This window comes from Dromiciops gliroides, chromosome 6 (genome assembly GCF_019393635.1).
Source record: "Dromiciops gliroides isolate mDroGli1 chromosome 6, mDroGli1.pri, whole genome shotgun sequence".
Lineage (NCBI taxonomy): Eukaryota > Metazoa > Chordata > Mammalia > Microbiotheria > Microbiotheriidae > Dromiciops > Dromiciops gliroides.
Window position 1 is genome coordinate 225,134,141 of NC_057866.1, and position 22,254 is coordinate 225,156,394.

The window sequence follows — 22,254 nt, forward strand, 5'->3', positions numbered from 1 at the left end:
GAGCTAGAGAAGGAAATGGCAAACCACTTCAGTGTCTTTGCCAAGAAAACCCCAAATGGGGTCTCAAAAAATCGAACATGCCTGAAATAACCAAAAAACAAATCTTGGCTATTAGTTATCCCATATCTGAAAGGAGAAACAGAATGTGACCAATTCTTAATTATATAGTGAAAAATACTGTGAATACTTCGTGCTCCCCAAAGAAAAGCATGATATATTTAATCAGCTTTGCAGTTGTGTTATGAGATTATTAGAAAAGGTTCTACAAATCACTAGATTTCTTTGAAGAAAAAACATTATATAACTATGAAACATTAAATTAAAAGCCCATCTTATGATTTAATCTATTATATACTCTTTCCATACACAAAGATTTATTAAAATTACCTACAGACTTTCATAAAATGTAAGGCATTGACGGTCTTCCCTTTGTCTACCTTCTTTGCCACTCATCCCTTTTACAACTTATTTTATACATTCTGAAGAGTTTGCAAAAGGGCTTAGTGTTGGCCCTTGCTTATATATGACCATTTGCTTTAGAGAATTATGCTGCTGCTGCTCGGAAGGTGAGGCTTCCCATAAAATAGGCTAGCAGGTGGCAACAATCATTTCTAAGTGCTTGCCATGTATCAAGTACTGGGGATATAAATGCAAGCAAAAAGAAAGACAGTACCTGTCCTCAAAGGACAGGGATGGGAGAAGACAGCACATAAAAGAAAGCTAATCTGAAAAACTGGAGGGAGGTGGGGAGATATCCTTAGAGGAGCAGGTTGGTGAAGTCCAGAGAGCAAGAAGCACAGCCTGATTTGGGGAATAATGTCAGTCAGTCAGTCAATTAACATTTATCAAGTGCCTATTAGATGTCAGTCACTGTGGTAAACATTGGGGATACAAGTTGTTTCTTTGTTTTTTAAAGGCAGTCCTTACCCTCATAGAGCTTGCGGTGTAATTGGGGAAGATGACATACAAAAGAAAATTGAAAAGCACAGCAGGAAGGAAGGGAGGTACCCATTGGGAAGTCATGATAGGGAAGGCCAGAAAAGAATTTGGCTGGTGGGAAATAAGAACAAGGCTGTGCTGAGCCTCTTTCTTAAATACAGGCCTCAGAGCCCTCTGGCTAGAACATGAATGAACTCACCAGCAGGAGAAAGGGGTTGATATGGTAGAGAAAACTTTGCAGACTGTGTAAACTGCAAATGCATCTAATGCACACCCCACTGAACAATCAGAGCCATAACTGTCCCATGGAATGGAAATAGTGACTTCAGGAAAGTATAGAGTTAGAAGTGCATGGCGGGGGGGGGGGGGTGGAGGGGAGCAGCTAGGTGGCAAAGTATATAAAGCACCAGCACTGGATTCAGGAGGATCTGAGTTCAAATCAGCCTCAGACACGACACTTACTGGCTGTATAAAAAGAAAAAGAAGAAGTATATAGGAAAGAGAATAAGAGAGGAGTGCACTTAGGCCATCATCTATTCTTGCTAACTAGGCACTAACTCTTCCTTCCCTGCTATAGTTCAAGTTTTGATGGCATCTACTAAATCTGACAACCTCAGGCAACAGTTGCAGACAAACCTTCCCTAGTTAAAGCTCTGTTTTGAGCTATCCCTGTATAACCCTTCAGCCTGACTCTGTTTGTTCTTTGTAGGGACCCCTGCTCCTCATCCAGATGCTATTTCCTACCACTGGCCCCTCAGTCGAGCTCTCTACTTCCATCCACTGTCTCTGACTCAGTACCACCTCTCTCTCAGAGAATCTCCTAACGTTTTTCTTTTTTCTTTACTGGCCTATAAGAATTTGTCCTGCATTATAGAAGGTCCTGACGCCCAGTCCATGGTAGATGTGAACCTTGGGCTTGGCCAAGAGGAGCATGTCATTCTCCTTTGCAAAAGCTTTACATTATCCTTATACATAAAAGAAGTACTTTCTGGAAGATTTTTTTTTCCTACTTAAACAATCCCGTCTTACCCAAGCTCATTTTCTTCTATTCTCATCTAGTTGTAGGCTCCTCTAAGAAACCAAGAAAGGTTTTTTTTCTTAAAAATTGGAAATTCCTACTCTAATAATTATAAAGACTTATTTGGCTGTGCTAGATCTTCCACTAGATAGGTCTTCACTTCAGTGATAGCTAATGCGAGACTGTAGAACAGTACTAGCATCTACTTTCCAGAGGACTATGTTCAGTGTTGATTCTGGTTTGCTTTTGATCAAATGGCTAGGCAGCACATCTAGCAACAAGAAAGAAATGCTGCTAATTAAAACAACCTATTCAATCTGAACATATGCAAAGGGAAATAAATATTTAAATAAATGTGGGTTCGATAAAGACAGTCATGATTAAAACTATACAAAACATAATGAAGGCCATAGAATATCTACTTACCAAAAAAACAAGAAAACAAACAAACAAACAAAATCTTTGCTATTCCAAGTGAATCCTAGTAGAGAAAACAAAATATGAATCAGACGCTTTTTAGAGCAGGGCAGGAAAGAAAATCTAAACATTTAAGACAGATAAATGGAAATGGAATTTACATTATAATGGGATTCTTTATTTTGAAACATGATTCATGTCAGTGTTCCCTTAAATGGCAGTTTTCCCTAAAGCATTTGAAATATGAGATCATTTTCAAAAATTTAATTTATGAACAACTCTTTAAGAACACAATTACCACATAGAATGTGGCATGCTAGCTTAACTTTACTGGTTTTATCTTCTAGGAGAGAAATGACTCACTGATTTCTAGAAATATTTATTTTATCCAAGAAAAAACTGAGAATCAGATAGTTTAAAAGACTGGTCCAAGGTACTGTCTTTGGCCCCCAAATGGCCCTTCTGATGAATTTCCCTACTTCTGACAAAAGGCAACGCCATCTTTACAGTCATCCAGTTTCATAACCACACTGCCATCCTTGATTCTTTAATCTTATCCCACATATTCAATTCAGTGTCAAGGTTTGTTGTTGACAGCTCCATAGTTTTTTTTCTAATCTGTCCCTTTCTTTCCACTCATATCCCCATCAGCCTAGTTTAGTGTCTTGCCTAAGCTAGTGCAATGTCTTTCTAACTTCTTAACTTCTTTGCCTTGATTTTCTCTACTTTGGGTCATCCTCCACATGGCTACCAAAGTAATTTTCCTAAAACATAAGTCTGATCATGTCACACACACACACACACACACACACACACACACACATACACACAGACACATTCCCCCACCACTATTACCACAAAGTGAACTGTGGTGGCCCCATCACTTAACTCTACTATTGGCAAGTAAAGCTCTTGACAACCTGTACCCAAATGACCCTTATAACCTTATCACATCTTATCCCCCTCCATATAAATTATGGACCAATAAAAATGACATTTTAACTGTATATCAGAGATGACAAGCTGCTCCCCCCGTCTAGAATAATAACTAATCACTAGCATTTATACGGTGCTTTAAGGTTTGCAAAATGCTATAGTGAGGGGCAGCTAGGTGGAGCAGTGGATAGAGCACCGGCCCTGGAGTCAGGAGTACCTGAGTTCAAATCCGGCTTCAGACACTTAACACTTACTAGCTGTGTGACCCTGGGCAAGTCACTTAACCCCAATTGCCTCACTAAAAAAAAAAATGCTATAGTGTACATATATTATCTCATTTGCACTTTCTTGTCACCACTATCTCTCTGAATCGCTGGTGTGCTTCAAAGCTCAACTCATGAGCCAACTTCAAGATGAGGTTTTTCCTAGTATCCTTAGTTTCTAGTGTCTTCCCCCCCCAAAAAAAAAAACATCTGGTGCCAATTTTATATAGACATAGATAAATAGATCATAGAAAGATAGGGAGATAGGTAGAGAGATAGCTAAATGTCTCCTCCATTTAGATTATAAACACCTTGAGAGCAGGGATTTTTTTTTTACTTTTGCCTTTCAATCCACATTTCCTGATATAGTAGTTGACACACAATAGGCAACACTTAATAAATAACTCTTGATTGATCCACTTGATGGATGAAGTGTTTTTGTTTTTCTTTTTTTCTTGAGCTTAGGGCATAGAAATGGAAACTTTGCTTAGCTGGTTTATTGAAGAAAACAGAGGCTTGATAAAAATCTTCCTAATGACGAACTGAATCAGTGCTTTTATCCTCGTTAAAGGTCTTCAAGCAAAAGCTGGATGGCTACTTGTTAGAGATATTATAGAGAGGATTCTTATTCAGATATGGGTTATATTAGATTGTCTCACAGTTCCCTTCTAATCCTGAGTCTTTACAATTCTGTCATTTCCTTCAATTTCATTCTATTAAAAAATTACACATCTGTATCAACCATCAGTACTAGGTCATAATAGCACCTTTAAAGTTATATTTAAATTCATATTAAATAAATAAATTAATATTACTCTTAGATCATAAGAATAAAATATTTGAAAAGGATCTCAGAGACCATTCAGGCCAACATCCTCATTTACAAAAAAGAAATTGAGTAGGTTAAGTGAATCTGAACTCTGACACATATTGACTGTATGATCCTAGATAAGTCATAATCTAGTCATATAACCAAGACTCTCTGTGGCAGAGGAAGTGCCAACCTGCATTGATAGAGGGAATGTCCTCATTGGTAGTTACCTATGATGGTGAAAGCCCAAGCCCAGTCTAAAATCCAAAGCCATTCTCTAGAAAACAACTTAATTCCTGTACACATGTGGTTTTGTAAAAGGAATCTTTGGGATGATGTAGTCCAAACTTCTCCTACAACAGATGAGAAAACTCAGGTCTAGAGAGTTTATATGGATTTCCCCAGATCACCCAGGCAGTAAAAGCAAAGCTAGGATTCAATCCTATACCCTTTGACTTCAGACTCTACGCTCCATCCACAAACTTGCTGCTTACATTGTATAGCAACTCAGGATTAGAAGGAAACTATGAGGCCATCTAGTACAAACCATACTGATTCATGAGTGATCAGTGATTTGCAGAAGTATAATAGGTACTGGGATATTAATTATCTCATCCTCATTTCTCATCTGGACGAACTCCTCTGGAACGCATTGCTGATTTTCTACGATGCCCCTAACCATGGGCTACCTTCCTGAACCTCCTTTTTACCTTCTCTTTGTATGTTGTGTTCCCCATTCTATTACAGACCCCTTGGGGAAAACTACTTTATTTCCTTTCTTTGTATTTGTATCCCTAGTGCTTAGCACAGTTCCAGGCACATTAGTGGGTACTTAATTAATGTTTATTGACTGACTGACTAATGCATTTCAATTTAGAAAAAAATGTTGATTGGCAGTCTTGGTGATCAATGCCTGTAATCTGTGTTACTAGGATGGTGATACTGATGTCCCTTGAGTTCAAGGGACCTGAACTGCTGTAGGGCTAAGCTGATCATGTGTTTAAACTAAGTCTGGCAACAGTATGGGGAGCCCCAGGAACCTGGGACACCAAGCTACCTGAGCAGGAACAAACTGACCTAGGTCAAAAATTGAGCAGGTCAAAGCTTCATGCTGATCAGTAGATTAGGGGATTGGGCCTGTGAGTGGCTGCTGCACTTCCAGCCTAGAGGAGAGAGGGAGAAGCAGTATCAAAAATGAAGAAACAAACAAAAATACAACCTTAAATCCCCTGCCTTTAATCAATAACAAGAATCTATCATCTAAATAGTAGCAAGTAGCTACAGTAGCTAGGACACAGTAGCAAGGACACAGATGGTATTTGCACACCGCGTTTTTTAAAAATGGAAGCATGAATTCAGAATTGCTAAGGTTGTGCAGAATGTAGACCTGCCATTATCACTCTTGCTAAGAAAGTATCATTTGGATTCTCTATTTCATTAGGGAAAAGCTGCAAATATCTCCAAGTGAGCTACAGCTATCCCCAGAACTTGAATATCCTGGCCACTTACCTTCTTTATTGCACTGAGCTCTAAATGCATTCCCTATTTCTTCTATCTTTCTTGATTTCTAGGCTCAGTTTCCTTTTTCTTGGCCCCATTATACTTTCACAAATGCGATATTCTTCAGAGGGCTTAAACATCTGCTCCTTCTGTGCCACTTGTTTTGTAACCTTGCCAAATTCGTGGGAAGGAACATTTTAAATTTAGCACTTTTCTGGGCTCTGACCAGATGCCCTATTCAAATCTCATGCCATTAAAAGCTTCCTTAGGGTAAAGGAGCCCAGGAATATAATAATCCCCACCCCTTAATCTCAAGGAAGACACAGAAGCCACAGTTCATTATTTGAAGTCTGCAACCAAGCCTTCAAGAAGTTCCCATACCCTCAGAAAGACTCAGGAGGATTTTAGAGCAAGCCCCTAAAGAATCAAGTTTAGGGAGAAGGGATAAAGAAAAATGGACCAGAACATGATCAACTTCAGTTCATTTGCAACTGCAGAATCAGTTTCTTCCTTTTAGGAAAACTTTCCTGTGTATCTAAGAAAAATGGTGTCTTCTGTTAGGGTAAGTTAGCACAATGCTGTAGAAAGAACTCTTGGAAAGGAATAGATATCCCTGGATTCCTGTCCCAACTCTGCTGCTAACTAGCTGATTGACCATGGGCAAATGTCTTTATTGATTCATTGAATTGACACGTGATTTATTTATTAACTGCCTTTATGTGTTTGGCACTAGGACAGATACAATGAAGAATAGAATACCTACCTGATGAAAAAGTGGAGTCATCTTTGAGTTAGCCCTCTCCCTACCCCTCTGCAGTTAACAGGGGAGGTGATATGTATGGAAACAGTTATAAAATAAGTGGTATGTGATATTGCACGATGAAAAAAAAAAAGAAAACCAAGGCATGGTAGTTAAGGAAGGGGATAGGGAGAGGGAAAGAGGAGACAGAGATATTATTTTCAGGGAAGGAACAGCATGGGATCAAAGAAGAGATATCATTGGAGCTCCCCCTTGAAAAGTGAGCAATCCAAGATGGATGTGGGTGTGATGGACAGTGGGAAAGAAAGAAGAAAATAGAAGTGGAGACATTTAAGGCAGAGGGACTACTGTGAATGAAGGCATGGTGGGTGAAAACTTCCAGTTGAACTTGAAAACTAATAAGTAACCTATTGATGAAAATAACTTTCATTTTATGAGAGTAGGTTTTCAATAAATGCTTGTTAGGAAGATGGGATTAGTAGATTCAGGCCAAATCATGGAATCATAGAATTGGAGAGAGCAGCCTAAGTGGATATTTAAAAGATGCATGTAGGAATTAGAAAGAAGTTTGGCTCCAAAGAAGGTATATGTGAGAGAATACTCCTTTCTACTCCATTGCAGAGGTGTGTGGGGCAGGGGTTGGGAAGGAGAAACATACAGTTGTGGAATATTGAATACAGTGTCACATTTTTTCAAGGCATTGACCTGTTTTGCTGTGGTGATTTTTTTTGCTCCTTTCTCTTTTTCTTAAATAATTATCATAAGGGATGACATTTGGAGAAGTGGGGGGAAAGTAAAGGGAGAAAACTAAAAAATTTAAAAGCAAAATCTGTCAATAAGAATTTTTTAAAGACACATGCAAAAGATTAAAGCACAGGTTACAGAGGTTACAATCCTATAAAAATAATGAGCTCAATTAAATTCAATAGACATGCATTTAACATTCACTATGTGGAAAACATTGTGCTATTTGTCAAGTCTAAAAGTAAAAATGAAACCCCTTGGAGAGAGAACACAGGGGGATCTCACATGTACACGGAGAAGTAAGATTCTATATAAATTGAAAAGAGAGAGTACTCACAACTTGGATGATCATAATAGGCTTCATAGAGGTAGTGGCATATCAACTGGGCCTTGAAGGAAGAATTGGATTCTGGGAGATAGGTATGAGGAATCATTTTAAGCCATGATTCAATTCATATTACCTGTGGGCTGAGAGGTATATGTCAGATAACCAGCTGGAGCTCCTGGGGAAAAAGTTGGCAAGGAGAGCTCTGGAGAGAGGTTTACGATGCATGTATAGATTTGTAAATCATCCCCATGGTGATGCTAATAGTTACCCCTATGAGAATAAGTAAGACCATCAAGGCAGAAAAAAAGTATGAGAGTAGAGATGAGAAAAGAATGCCAAGAAAAAACAACTTTTGAGGGATTCAGAGAAGAGCCAGAGATGGTGAAAGAAGTAACGGACTTTTTAAAGAATCAAGAGAATCAAAATAGTACTCTGTTGTAGAGTCAAAGGCAGAAAGTGTTAGAAATAATTTCCAAAATACGGGGATAAAATAAAGGGCAAATAAAGATGATTTGGAACAACGAATATAGACCCTCTCCTAAGCCTGTATTAAAATACACACACACACACACACACACACACACACACACACACACACACACACACCAGCAGCAGTAGCAGCAGCAAAAAAAAAACCCAAAAATCCAAAAAGAACACAGAAGGAAAAGATATCAGAAAAGGACACAGAAGCAATTGTTATAATTTTGTTATAGTTTCTGTGTGCATACATGTATGTATGTATGTATAAGTTCTTTTTTTTTTAAGTGAGGCAATTGGGGTTAAGTGACTTGCCCAGGGTCACACAGCTAGTAAGTGTGTGTTAAGTCTCTGAGTCTGGATTTGAACTCAGGTACTCCTGACTCCAGGGCCGGTGCTCTAGCCACTGCGCCACCTAGCTGCCCCATGTATATATGTTCTTAAACTGTAGTTAACTTAGTTTAGAGTTTAGAGATTTTAGTCTATATTGAATTTGATTATTTGGCTCCCATTGATGTTATATTGATGTTAATTTTATTTTGGGAAAGAGTGACCAACAGTGCAGCAGAGAGGTCAAGAAAAATGAGGACTGAGAAAAGGCAATTGGATTTGGTGATTAAGAAGTCACCTTGGATAAAGCCATTTCTGTGTGTGGCAGGGGCAAAGGTCCTACTGCAAGTGGTTGAGGAATGAATTGGTGATGAGACTACTCTTCTTATAAATTTGGTTTTGAAAAAAGGAAGAGAGAATTGTAGCTGAAAGGCAGAGAGTAGGGTTTTTGTTATTTTTTTTTTTGGTGGAGGGGGGAGTAAGGTAAATCTGAGAATGTAGAAAGAGGGTAAGAAATTGGAAGAGTGTGAGTATATAAGAGAGTGGAATAATGGTGGAAATTTTGCTAGAAAATAGAAAATATGGGATCCAAAAACCAATGGCAGCTTTAGCCTGGGAAAGAAAGGAGACTTTCCTGAGAGACAAGGAAGGGTCTACTAATAACAATAGAATTTGCCTAATAGAGGTGTGATAGGGATAAAATAAGGGAAAATATAAAATGTCTTTCAAATTTTAGATCACAGAATTTTAGAGTTGGAACTGATGTCAATGGACATCTAATTCAATCATTCCTAAAAAAGAATCTTTCTACAATATATCATACATAATGTCATACATCATCTACTTCAAGGGAGAATCTGCTAGATCCCAAGGCAATCCATTCTACTTTTGGACAGTTCTAATCTTTAGGAGCTTTGTATTTGCACCGAATCTAAATTTATCTCTTTGAGATTTATTCCCATTTTTCCCAGTTTGGTTCTTTGGGGCCAAATAAAATAAGCCTGAGCTCTCTTCTAAAGGAAAATTCTTCAAATGCTTTAAACTTGTTATTATGAATTTGTTCTTCTCCAAGCTAAACATCCAAGGCTTTTCCAACTAACTCTCAGAAGACAGAGACTCAAGATACTTCACTATGCTCATTGTCCTCCACTAGATCAGTCAGTCAACAAATATTTATTAAGCACTTAATATATTCTAGATCAGAACTTCTTAAACTTTTTCCACTCATGACTCCTTTTCACTGAAGAAATCTTTACATGACCCTGGATATATAGATATATAAAATAGGTATACATAACCTTTTACTGTTGCCAATTTTTTTTGCAACCCCCACATTCATTTAGGGTCATAACCCACAGTTTAAGAAGCAAGGCTCTAGACACTGTGCTAAGCACTGTGAATACAATAAAGGTAAAAGATAACCCCTACTTTCAAAGCAGCTAGATGGTACAGTAGCTGGAAATCAGAACGACATCTTCCTGAGTTCAAATATGACCTCAGACAGTTACTAGCTGTGTGACTTTGAGAAAGTCTATTTGTCTCTGTTCATTATCTAGAAAATGAACTGGAGAGGAAAATGGCAAACCTCCAAGTATCTCTGCCAAGAAAACTCCAAATGGGGTGAAGAAAAGTGGAACACAACTGAAAAAAATGACTGAACTAAACTTTCTACGAGCCCACAGTGTAGTGGAGAAGACAACATGCCAAATACCTCTATGCTAATATGATGTATATTGGATAAATTGGTTATAATCAACTGAGGGTAGAGGGTAGCATTAAGAAGTATCAGGAAAGGCTTCTTGCAGAAAGTGGGACTTTAGCTGAGATTTGAAGGAAGCCAGGCAAGCCAAGAAGTCCAAATGAAGAGGAAGAGATGCATGGGGGATAGCCAGAGAAAGTGTCAAGATGGTCTCCAGTTCATGGATGGCATTATTCCTAATATCAGAATACTGGAATTCAGCACAATATTGTATATGTGATCTGATTAGGTCAGAGTATGAGGTACTGTGACCACTTTTTTCTTGGAAGTTAAGTTTCTCTCAAAGAAACCCAAGACCACATTTGCTTTTCTGAATGACAGCACATTGTTGATTCATATTGAAATTTAAGTATGAATTTTCAGTCATATTTCACTGAAAAAAAAAATGAGGCTGTTTTCTGAGTACTTTGATTACCACCCTGATCCTTACCTCATATCACTCAGAGATCCTTCCCCACCATCTACTCCATCATTCCATCACTCAGAAGATGTTTTTCTCCATGCTAAGGCCATACCCCCTCACATGTACCCATTCTGACATCCCCTTCTATCTTCTACACTACATTTCTCCAACTATCATCCCTACTGTATTTTGTATCTTTAATCTCTCCTTCTCTACTAGTTTCTTGCTTATCCCCTATCCCAATTTGATCCCACCATATCTACTACCAATCTACATTTCCTCCCCTTTTTGGTAACAGTCTAGGCTCTTTTTTTGATCATGGCTTTCAGAAAGTCTGATAATTTTTATATTATCTCTTCTGGATATATTTTCCATGTCAGTTGTTTTTCCAATAAAATATTTCACATTGCCTACTTTTTTTTCATTCTTTTTTGCTTTACTGTTTCTTGATGTCTCGTACAGTCATTAGCTTCCACTTGCTCAATTCTAGTTTTTAAGGAATTATTTCCTTTAGCTTTTGTACCTCCTTTTCCATTTGGTCTATTCTATGTTTTAAGGAGTTCTTCTCTTCAGTGAATTTTTTGTATATCTTTTTCCAACTGGCCAATTCTGCTTTCCAAAGGCATTTTTTTCCTCAATGGACTTTTGTACCTGCTTTGCCATTTGGTCTGTTCTATTTTTTAGTGTGTTATTTTCTTCAGTATTTTTTTTGTACCTCTTTTACCATACTGTTAAATGTTTTTTCATGATTTTCTTGCACTGTTCTTATTTCTCTTCCCAATTTTTCTTCCACCTATATTACTTGATTTTTTAAATCTCTTTTTTTGAGCTCTTCCACGGCCTAAGACCAATTTATATTTTTCTTTGAGACTTTGGATGTAGGAGTTTTGACTTTATTGTCCTCTGAGTGTGTATTTAGATCTTCTTTGTCAGCATAGTAACTTTCGATAAGCAGAATTTTTTCCTATTGTTTGTTTATTTTTCTAGTCTATTTCTTGACTTTCAACTCTTTGTTAAAATGGGTCTCTAATTCCATGGTGGAGGGAACATTGTCCCAAGCTTTGGGGTTTTTCTGAAGCTAGAATTTGTGAGTTCTGCAGTTCTTCCAAAGTGATATGATCTAAGAAGTATGTTTACTACTTTCATGGCTGCGTGACCTCAAGCACTCTTTTCTGCCCAGGAACTGTGATTAGGGTCCTTGCTCCACTGCAGCCTCAGTCTCTGGTATGCTAGCATTCTTCCTCACACTGGGACTGCAACCCCCCCAAGGCTGAGACCCAGTTCTGACTGTGGGCAAAGCAATAGAATCCTGCCTCAGTGCCAGCAAAGAGACCCCTATAATATCTTTCTGACTAGGTATTTGAAACCCCCCAACTTACTGTCTATGGGCTAAGAGCTCCAGAAGCAACAGCTCCTGATTCACTGACTCACACAGCCTGCTCCTGATTTTCTGGGGCCTGGTCTGTGCTGGTGTGGCTTGTTTTGTTTTATGCTCTACTTTCAACCTGGTGCAACAAAACTTTCCTATCAACATAAAGTTGTCTTGGGATAGAAAATTGTTACGCCCCCTCCTTTGGCAGCTTCTGCCACTCCATATTTTGCTTTAGGGCATTATTAAAAGGTATTTCAAGGGGTTTGGGGAAGAGCTCAGGTGAGTCACTGTCTTTTCTCTGCCATCTTGCCTCCACCCCTAAGGCTGTCTTTTATCACCACTATCATATAATATTGTATTTGAGACTCTAGCTATAACTCTAGCTATACATAGTAGTAAATGACCATGGTAAGTTCATGTTTGATAAGCCCAAAGATCTAAGCTTTGGGGATAAGAATTCACTATTTGACAAAAAAAATTCTGGGAAAATTGGAAACAGTTTGGCAGAAACTATGTAGATTCCTATTTATAGGACAGCCAGGTAGTGCAGTGGATAGAGTGCTGGCCTGGAGTCAGTGAGACCTGAGTTCAAATTTGACTTCAGATACTTACTAGCTCTGTGACTACAGGCAAGTCATTTCTCCATGTTTGCCCAATGGAGTTTGTCTGTGCAATGAGATGGAGAAGGAAATGATAAACCACTCTAGTATTTTTGACCAAAAAAAAAACCCAAATGGGGTCACAAAGAATCAGACATGACTGAAAAGACTGAACAACGGGTATAGACCAACATCTCACACTACATATAGCAAGATATGGTCAAAATGGATAAATGATTTGGACATAAAGGGTGATATCATATATGTAGCATGGAAAATTTTACCTGTCAGGTGTATGGATAAGGTAAGAATTTATGACCAAACAAGCAATAAAGTGGATCATGGGAAGCAAAATGAATAATTTGCATTACATTAGCTTAAAAGGCTTTCAAACAAATAAAATCAATGCAGTCAAGATTAGTTAGAAAAGAGGAAACTAGGGAGGATTTCATAGCAAGTTTCTCAGACAAGGGACTCATTTCTTAAATATAAATAGGAAAATGAGTCAAATTTACAAAATTCTGAGTCAATCCCCAACTGATAAAGGATCAAAGATATGGATGGTCAGTTTTCAGAAGAAATCAAAACTATCTATAGCCATATGAAAAAAAAATGCTCTACATAACTATTGATTAGATAAATGCAAATTAAAACAACTATGAGGTACCACCTCACACCTATCAAATTGCCTAACCTGACAGAAAAGGGAAATGACAAATGTTCAACGGGTGTAAAAAATTGGAACATTAATGCACTGCTGGTGGAGTGGTAAACTGATCCAACCATTCTGGAGAACAATTTGGAACTATGTCCAAAAGGCTACAAAATTCCACTTTCACCATTGAGCCAGCATTACCACTACTAGATCTGTATCCTAAAAAAATCAAAGGAAAGGGGAAAGGACATATATACACAAAAGTAGTTATAGCAGCTCTTTTGTACAGGCAAAGAATTGGAAATTGCATTGATGAGCATTAATTAAGAAATGGCTGGAAAAGTTGTGGTATATTATTGTGATGGAATATTATTGAATTATTAGAAATGATGAACATGATCATTTCAAGAAAAAAAAAACCCTGGGAAGACATATGAAATGATTCAAAATGAAGTGAGCAGACCCAAAAGAACATTGTACATAATAACAGCAATAGTGTAATGATCAACTATTGAAGACTTAGATACTCTGATCGATATCAATATCCAAGACAATTCTGAAGGGCTCATGATGAAAAGCAGTCTGAAGATACCCTGATCTTACAGCACCTCCTATGATTAGTGAGTTACTGTCCTGGATCACTGTTTCCTGAAAATCCCATGTTTATTTCTCTCCCTGCTCTGTTCCTAACTTTCGCACCCACACCCTAATACCTAACCCTTCTTGCCAGCTCCCTTTTGTATGTGGCCTTTCCCCATTAGATTCAATCAATCTATCTACCTACCTACCTATCTATCTATCACATTTCAAATTTTCACTGACAATGCCTTAACATTAATAATATCTGTTGAAAATATTAGCCACCATAATTCTTTGCTTGGTACTCTTGACACTATTTTATAACACTATGCCATACTGTGATATTCATACTCTTTTAGCTACTTTTGTTTCCACAGTCTATACATGTATTTTTCAAAGTCTCATTATGTTGGTGAAATCCTAAAGCACCCATATCAATCTCTTTGGACAATTCCTATTGATTCATCTCATTGGAATTGCTTTCCCTTTGTGACATCAGAATTTCACCATTCCATGTTTGTCTGAATTCCTTGCAGAAATGTAGTTTCTATTATCCTACCTATCATTCCTCTTAACTGTCTGAAATCTACTTCCCAAAAATCCAATTTGCCTTTCATATGATACTCAGATTTCCTTTTGTTTCAGTAGGAGTAAGTAGGCACTTATTCCTAATGTTCCCATCATTTATACCCAGCAACCAGTTCCACCTGAAAGTGAGAATCAAATCCAGAATAGAATTACCCCTTATTTCTTTTCTTCCCCTTTAAAAGGATGAAACTATCATAAAATCAAGTCAAGAAGTTACTGGTCAGTAAAAAGTTAAATATCAGTTGGAGTAATAATATTTTGGTACATGTTATGATAATTATTATACTGAAAAATAAACATGAATATTGTAGACTATAATGTTAGAACATTTGACTTTCTATTTCTCCTCCCAACCCCATGTCTTTATGCCAAACTAATTATTATATCTATTTCTGATTTCTCATTAAGAAAAGTTGCTTAGTTAGGTGGAAGAGTATATGTGAGTGGGGGCAGCTAGGTGGTGCAGTGGATAGAACACCGGCCCTGGATTCAGTAGGAACTGAGTTCAAATCCAGCTTCAGACACATGACACTTACTAGCTGTGTGACCATGGGCAAGTCACTTAACCCTCATTGCCCTGCAAAAAAAAAAAGAGTATATGTGATTGGGTGTGTGGAGAATCGTGTACACTTAGCTATCCTTTCCACATCACAGGGGTTAGGAGCAATCTGGAAAAACCACACATAATTTTTAGTCTACCCTTCATATCAGAGTAGTCTGAACTTTTTCATTTTCTTTTAAGGGGTGTTTACAGTACCTTATTGTAAAATTTGGGTTAAGTATTTGGCCATAGGCTCTGTTTCATCTGCTGGCCTTTGTGTGTCATCTGTGGCTTCCACAAAACTCCCCCCAAATTCCCATTTAATTTCTCATCTTTATATATTGAAACCACAATAGGGAAAGTTGCTATGTGGAAGAGATAACTGTACATGGCACTTTCTGAACAACCTTTTTCTGGGTACAAACAACAACCTTCGGGCTGCATAAGGAGTCCTGGGTATAAAGCACATGTTCGATAAATATTTGTTAACTGAATTAATAATATAGAGAAATAGAACTGAAACATATTCTCCTTTTTATGTAACCTATATTTTGTTTTTACTTTTTTTCTATCTCTCACCCTTCTTCCACCACCCCCTGGGAAAAATGAATATTTAAGAAAAATAAATTCCCACATAAATCATGTACCAAAATATGATTCATTCTTCATCTTGAGTCCATCATCTCTCCGTCGAGAATAAGGTTAAAAAAAGAAGAGGGTAGCATGTTTTGTTATCAATGGTATAGAATCTCAGTCATTGCATTAATCAGTGTTCTTGTCTTTACAATGTTTTTAAATATAAATTCTTCTCCTGGCTCTGCTTACTTCACCATACATTGGTTCAGACAAATCTTCCCACGTCTCTTTAAAATTATCTTATCACTTATTATGGCATAATATCCCATTATATTAGTGTGCTATAATTTGTTCAGCCATTTCCCAATTGATTTGCAACACTGACCACATCTAAGTTTATAGCTCCTTGACACTGCAAAATAAGAGCTGAAATTGGTAACTTTGTAAATATATACCCTTTTCATGTCTTCTTGATCTTTTGGGGGCAAAGATCCAGTGGTGGCATTTCTGGGTGAAAGGAATTGCACAGTTTTGGTGATTTTAGTGACATAATTCAAAATTTCTTTTTTGGGGGTGAGGGAGCTGGGCAGTGAAGGTTAAGTGACGCCCAAGGTCACACAGCTAGTACGTGTCAAGTGTCTGAGGCCAGATTTGAAGTCAGGTACTCTTGAATCCAGGGCCAGTGCTTTATCCACTGTGCCACCTAGCTGCCTCCTATAATTCAAAATTTCTTTCTAGACTGGCTAGACCAATTCACAGCACTACAAATGTTAATATGTTTGTTTTCCTGCAGACACTCCAATATGTCATTTTCCTTTTTTGTCAAATTTGCCAATCTGATAGATATGAGATATAACCTCAGAGTTACTTTAATTTGCATTCCAGGCATAGCCAAAATGTCAGAAGAAACTACAATTTGTTTAATAATAGCCCTGCTTTGTTTGGTATTATGAGAGCAATGGTGCAAAAGTTTTATTTTATTATTGATATCATTAGTGACTATAGAGATCCAGAGGTTATTCCTTTTATATGTCTTGAGAGTAAAAATTAATTTTAAAGATAATAGTTTGTTTTCAAACAGAAGTACATGAATTGGGAGCATTGGCAATACACTGTAACACTGCTCAAGTTGTCTTATATTTCAATGTTTCAGGGGAGTTCTGGTAGCTAGAGTCTTGGACTTAGATTCAGGAAGACCTGACTTCCAACCCTGCCTCAGACAGACACTTCTACTAGCATTGTGACCTTGAACAATTCATTTAATCTTTCTATGTCTCACATTCAGTAAGAACACCTATTTCATCGGATATTAGGAGGCTAAATGAGATAGTAACATTCAAAGCTATACAAATTTTAAAGTGTTATATAAATGTTAGCTATCATTATCTCAACAGTGTAAATACTGTTTCCACCCCATGGTTTCTTATCCTAAGGAACTTTTTTTATCTTTGTCTTTGCATAAATCCAATATACACAGAAGCTATAGGGGCTCCTCAGCTTCTTTCGATCATCTGTGAACAGCAAAGCAACATTTGGATTTTCCATCTGCCATCACTTTATTCTCATGTTCAGTCTAGTTCATTTTCATATTCTTTTCAATGGCTTTTATGATGTATGAAAGCAAAGGTGCTGTGAGTCCCACATTAAATAATGGATATATAGTACTTTGCCAATCTTTAAGCACTATTAAATGCCAGTTATTGTAAGGATGATGATGATTAGCCTACAATCACCAGGATTCCAATCTGGTGATGACTTCATTCCCTGAAATTTCTCCCAGACTTCTGCTAAGTATAAGCAATGTTTATAGAGCAATCCAGGGGTGTGCTGGTGAATGTTTAAGAACCAACCAGGCCCTCCAGGGTGAAAAAAAACATATGCGCACACTTTTAAATTAATGTGCATTATTAACATTTTCTTAAGTCTAGACAATTGAAAAATAAAAACAATAAATCAAGCCCTAATTTGCAATGATTGCTGATTTCTGAAGTATTAATACTCACACTAAAAGTTTCACCATTAGCCTTCTCTTAAAAGCCAGATAGATCTGGCTCCAGCACATTCCTGCAAGCAAGTCACAATTCACAATATGCTTCAATCTACTTATTCCCATCATACATCTTTCCATTGCCCTTTGGCACAAATGCAATTTAGATCCTCCTAATATCAGGATATTCCATATTTTAAAAAAGTGGTGACATTAGATAAAAAAAGTTTGGAATCATTGAAAATGCTGCAGGATCCCAAATGCATTCCAGACTGATCTCTTCATGCTATTCAAATTTGGTCCATCTACAGGGCCCATCCAAGAGATATGTAGTGATGAACTGCCTCAAATGGGCTACTCAGTTAATTGTATTTCATAATCTAGGCAATACACACTGTGTAGTGTGGTGGCTATATGAAAATCTGCTAGAATTTATGAAGAAGAAATTGTCACTAAGTGTAAGAGAAAGGGGAACAAAGGGGGAGAAAAGGAAGAGAACTCTATGAAATTCAATCTTTCAAGAAAGAGGTAAGAAGGAATTTAATACTGTCATGCAATTTAAAAATTAAGAAAACCTCCAAGGAAGGCTTGCTTCTTTGCCTCATAATTCTGTAAAGGTGATTCTGGGTTCTCAAAGGCTATGCTAATGATTTTAAGACCAGGGAGTTTTAAGTATCATAAACTATCCTATGAGCCAGCCTTCAGGGCCCCTTGGGCTCTTGGATGGAAGCAAGGCAAGGCTGGTCTAGAAAAGGTAAAATGTTTCCTTAAGCCTAGGAGTTCTCAGTCTCCCTTTAGGAGAAGGGGATAGAGAGGTAAGATAAGGGTATCCCAAGTGGAGTACAAACCAAACAAATCAAAGGTCAATATAACCTTTATTATATAACAAAATTATAAAGATCAATCATAACTCAAGTGAAGATATCACTTCCTGGAGATGGGAGGTCCACAGACATTACATATTGCAAACATTTTCAGACTTATTGAATGTATTTATCAGTTGTGTTGATTCTTATCTCTTTTTAAAAACACTATTAGTTATATTGGATGACTCTATGGGAGGAGAAAGAGGAAGTATACTGGCAATAACTATGATGACATAAAAACAGAAGACACCAATAAAAACATATTTTTTTCAAAAACTAAATCTGGGGCAGCTAGATAGCACAGTAGATAGACCACTGGCCCTGGAGTCAGGAGGACCTGAGTTCAAATCCAGCCTCAGACACTTAACACTTACTAGCTGTGTGACCCTAAGCAAGTCACTTAACCCCAATTGCCTCACAAAAAAACAACCCAAAAAAACAAACAAAAAAACTAAATCTTGGTTGGAAGAGAGGGCATCCATGTTCCCTCTGAGCGAATGATCTTTCCAGCATTTCTAAGCAGAAAGGCTCTGAGTATAAGTTAAGCAACAAATGGTCCATTTGGTTTGCAATACACTCAGACACATACATGTGTGGGCACACACATAGTCACACAGTTAAGTACTCTAGACAAAAATCCGTAAAGTAGAACTAGCAATGAAAAATTCATTAACATTTAACTGCTTCTTCTAATGTCATGAAAATTTCTCTCTTCCCACATGTGAAATCAAATCTCAGACCTTTGCCAGGGGCCAGAGATGAATATCATACTTTGTATATTCATGACAAACTGGGCACATTGTGAGAATTGATCAACATAATGGTACTCTCCATCTGTCACTACGTCTCAGACAAAAGGCAAGGTAGGTAATTGATGAGATTTAAAAAGAATGAAAGAAGGGGCAGGCTAGTGTGTGGTATGAGTGCAGAGAGTTCTCTAATTAATAAGCCATGAGGATTAATACAATTTTCATCAAATGTTTTTATTAGGGTGACACAGATTGTCTGCATGGTTTTTTCTCACTCTCTCATTGCCAATCAGAAATATCAGGAAGAATTCCATTTACATAGCAAAATATGACATCTTAAAAGTGCTCCCTATTCAGAATATAATTGGACACAGTAAGTCATTTAAAATTAACTAAGTGGAAGGAGGAGAATTTAGGTTAAAAGCTCAAAAATGTCTCAAGGTTGGGATTAAACAAGCATAAAATCCCTGAAATAAAAAGCCACTTGTGTGGCTATACTAGATGAAATACTAGAAAAGTTAAGCAATCTCATCGGTGTTTTTACTTATGTTTTTCCAATGCAATCCAATGTTGTGTTTACCAAGTGCAAGATACAATGTACAAAATACTGGGATTCAAAGAAAAACTTCCTAACCATTGGACATACCAATCACATAAAAAACTTCTGTCTACCAAAAACACTACTCATAATATAACTTAAAACAGAAAATAAATTAACAAAAGTAATATCAATATATCAACAAACATTTATAAAGATCTTTTTAATAATAGTACTTATTTCCCAAGGGCTGATATGAAGACCAAATGAGACAATATATATAAAGCACTTTACAAATATTAAAGCACTCTATAAATACAAGCTATTGTTAGTATATATTTGAGAATGTGTAAAAATAATTGTAAACCAGTAATTTTTCATTTATGTCCAACTCTTCATATCCCCATTTGGAGTTTTCTTGGCACAGATATTGGAGTGGTTTGCTATTTCTTTCTCCAGTTCATTTTACATATGAGGACACTGACGGAAAGGGGATTGTGTGACTTGCCCAGGGTAACACAGCCAGTATGTTTCTGAGACCAAATTTTAATTCAGGAAGATGAGTATTCCTGACTCTAAGCCCAGCACTTTGTCAACTAGCTGCCCCATATAAATCAATGATTACTATCAGCTTGGCACATATAATAATATATGGCATTTGTATAAACTTTCAGGTTTGAGAAATATTTTACATAAATTATCTCCTTTGAAGTTCAAAACAACCATGCAAAGATAGATGCTATAGATATTTTCCGATTTTGCAATTAAGGAAAAAGAGGTGCAGAGAAATGAAGTGATTGACCACAAAACTAGTAGTAAGTGTTAGGACAGGATTTGCTGGTTCAACATCCAATGCTCTCTCTGCTACACCACACTGCTTCTCAATAGTCATGAAAGGAACAGCTTCAAACCATTTGATTCCAGTTAAAATCCCTATGAGAGATAACAAAAGTTTTCATCTATCATAGAATTTTAGAGTTGGAAAGAACTCCCTAGGTTATCTAGAAAAATGATTCATCCCATACCAGCTAGATAGCCCAGCCCAGGCAGATGGCCATTCAGCTCTTGATGGAAGAACCCCAGTGAGATGGAACTCACTACACCTTGTGGTGACTGACTTCCTCTCTTGAATAATTGTACTATTAAAAAGCTTACCTTACATCCGCCCCTCTGCAGTATCTACTAAATGCTGCTACTTCTGCTGCCAGCAGTCAGATCTAATCTCTCTTCCATTCGAGAGCCCTTCAAATGTTTGAAAATATCTTCCATGTTTCCCCTAAGCTATCTCTTCTTCAGGCTAATGTTACTTACTTCCTTCATCTTATGGTCATAAGACCATTCACAACTCTAGTCACCCTTCTCTTATAATACTTTGGGGTCAATTCCTAAATTGTGGGACTGTGTTAGCCTGATCTCCTCACTTTTCAACTTGTTGACCAATCCATGCCATGGATTCTACATACCCCAATGATAAGAAGCAGTAAAAATAAGCCCGGTGTAAATTCGTTAACAAGTAAGGAATTTTTCCTCCACGTATTCTACCTCCCTCTATCATCTCTCAAAATAAACTCCTCCCCTGACATTCCAGACCTGAAAAACTCTTCTCGGAAAGCCTCTGTTTTTAGTACAGGATGTGGCTTTCTTTTCTTTCTATCATATTAAATATTTCAGTTGTTTTAGATTATCACCAGGAGGAAATGATTGACAATAGACTTGCCTTACTTTGTAAGACAAGTAAGCTAAAGGAATGACCATCAAGGGTTTCACTCCATTATAAAAGAATCACCAAGAAGGAGTGGCTAATGAGATCACTCTCCTGATGACCAACCAGCTCAGAATATTTGTTGAACTTCAATGATTCTTGCATCATTGGATACTTAAATGATTCTAACCTTTAAAATTCAGTAATGGGGCAGCTAGATGGTGCAGTGGATAGAGCACCGGCCCTGGAGTCAGGAGTACCTGAGTTCAAATCCAGCCTCAGACCTACTAGCTGTGTGACCCTGGGCAAGTCACTTAACCCAAATTGCCTCACTAAAAAAAAACAAACAAACAAAAAAAAAAAATTCAGTAATGGTACCACATCCTATAGGTAGGTAGGTGAGTATGTATATGTGTACATATATATGTATATCTCATACATAATAAAGATCTATAAACAGACACACTCCTACATGAATGTAGGAATGTACACAATACTACTTCTCATTGAGGAGCCTTTTTTCTGTTGCTAAGCAATGCAAAAATAGAAAATGCCCTTCCTTCCTCCCATTCCCAGAGAGGGGGTGAAAAAAAAACTAAAAATCTCTTTGCCTTGATTGTTTGACTTTTTAGCAAATTTTTTGGGGGGAGGGGTTCGTTATTTTTTTTTCTTGCCTTCTGTTTAAATGTTCAAATTCCAAAGCAAAGAAAGTGACAAATGTTGGAAAGACTTAGGAAAACAGTAATACTAATGTACTATAGGTGGAGTCATGAATTTTTTGGCCATTCTGGAAAGCAATTTGGAAATATGACCAAAA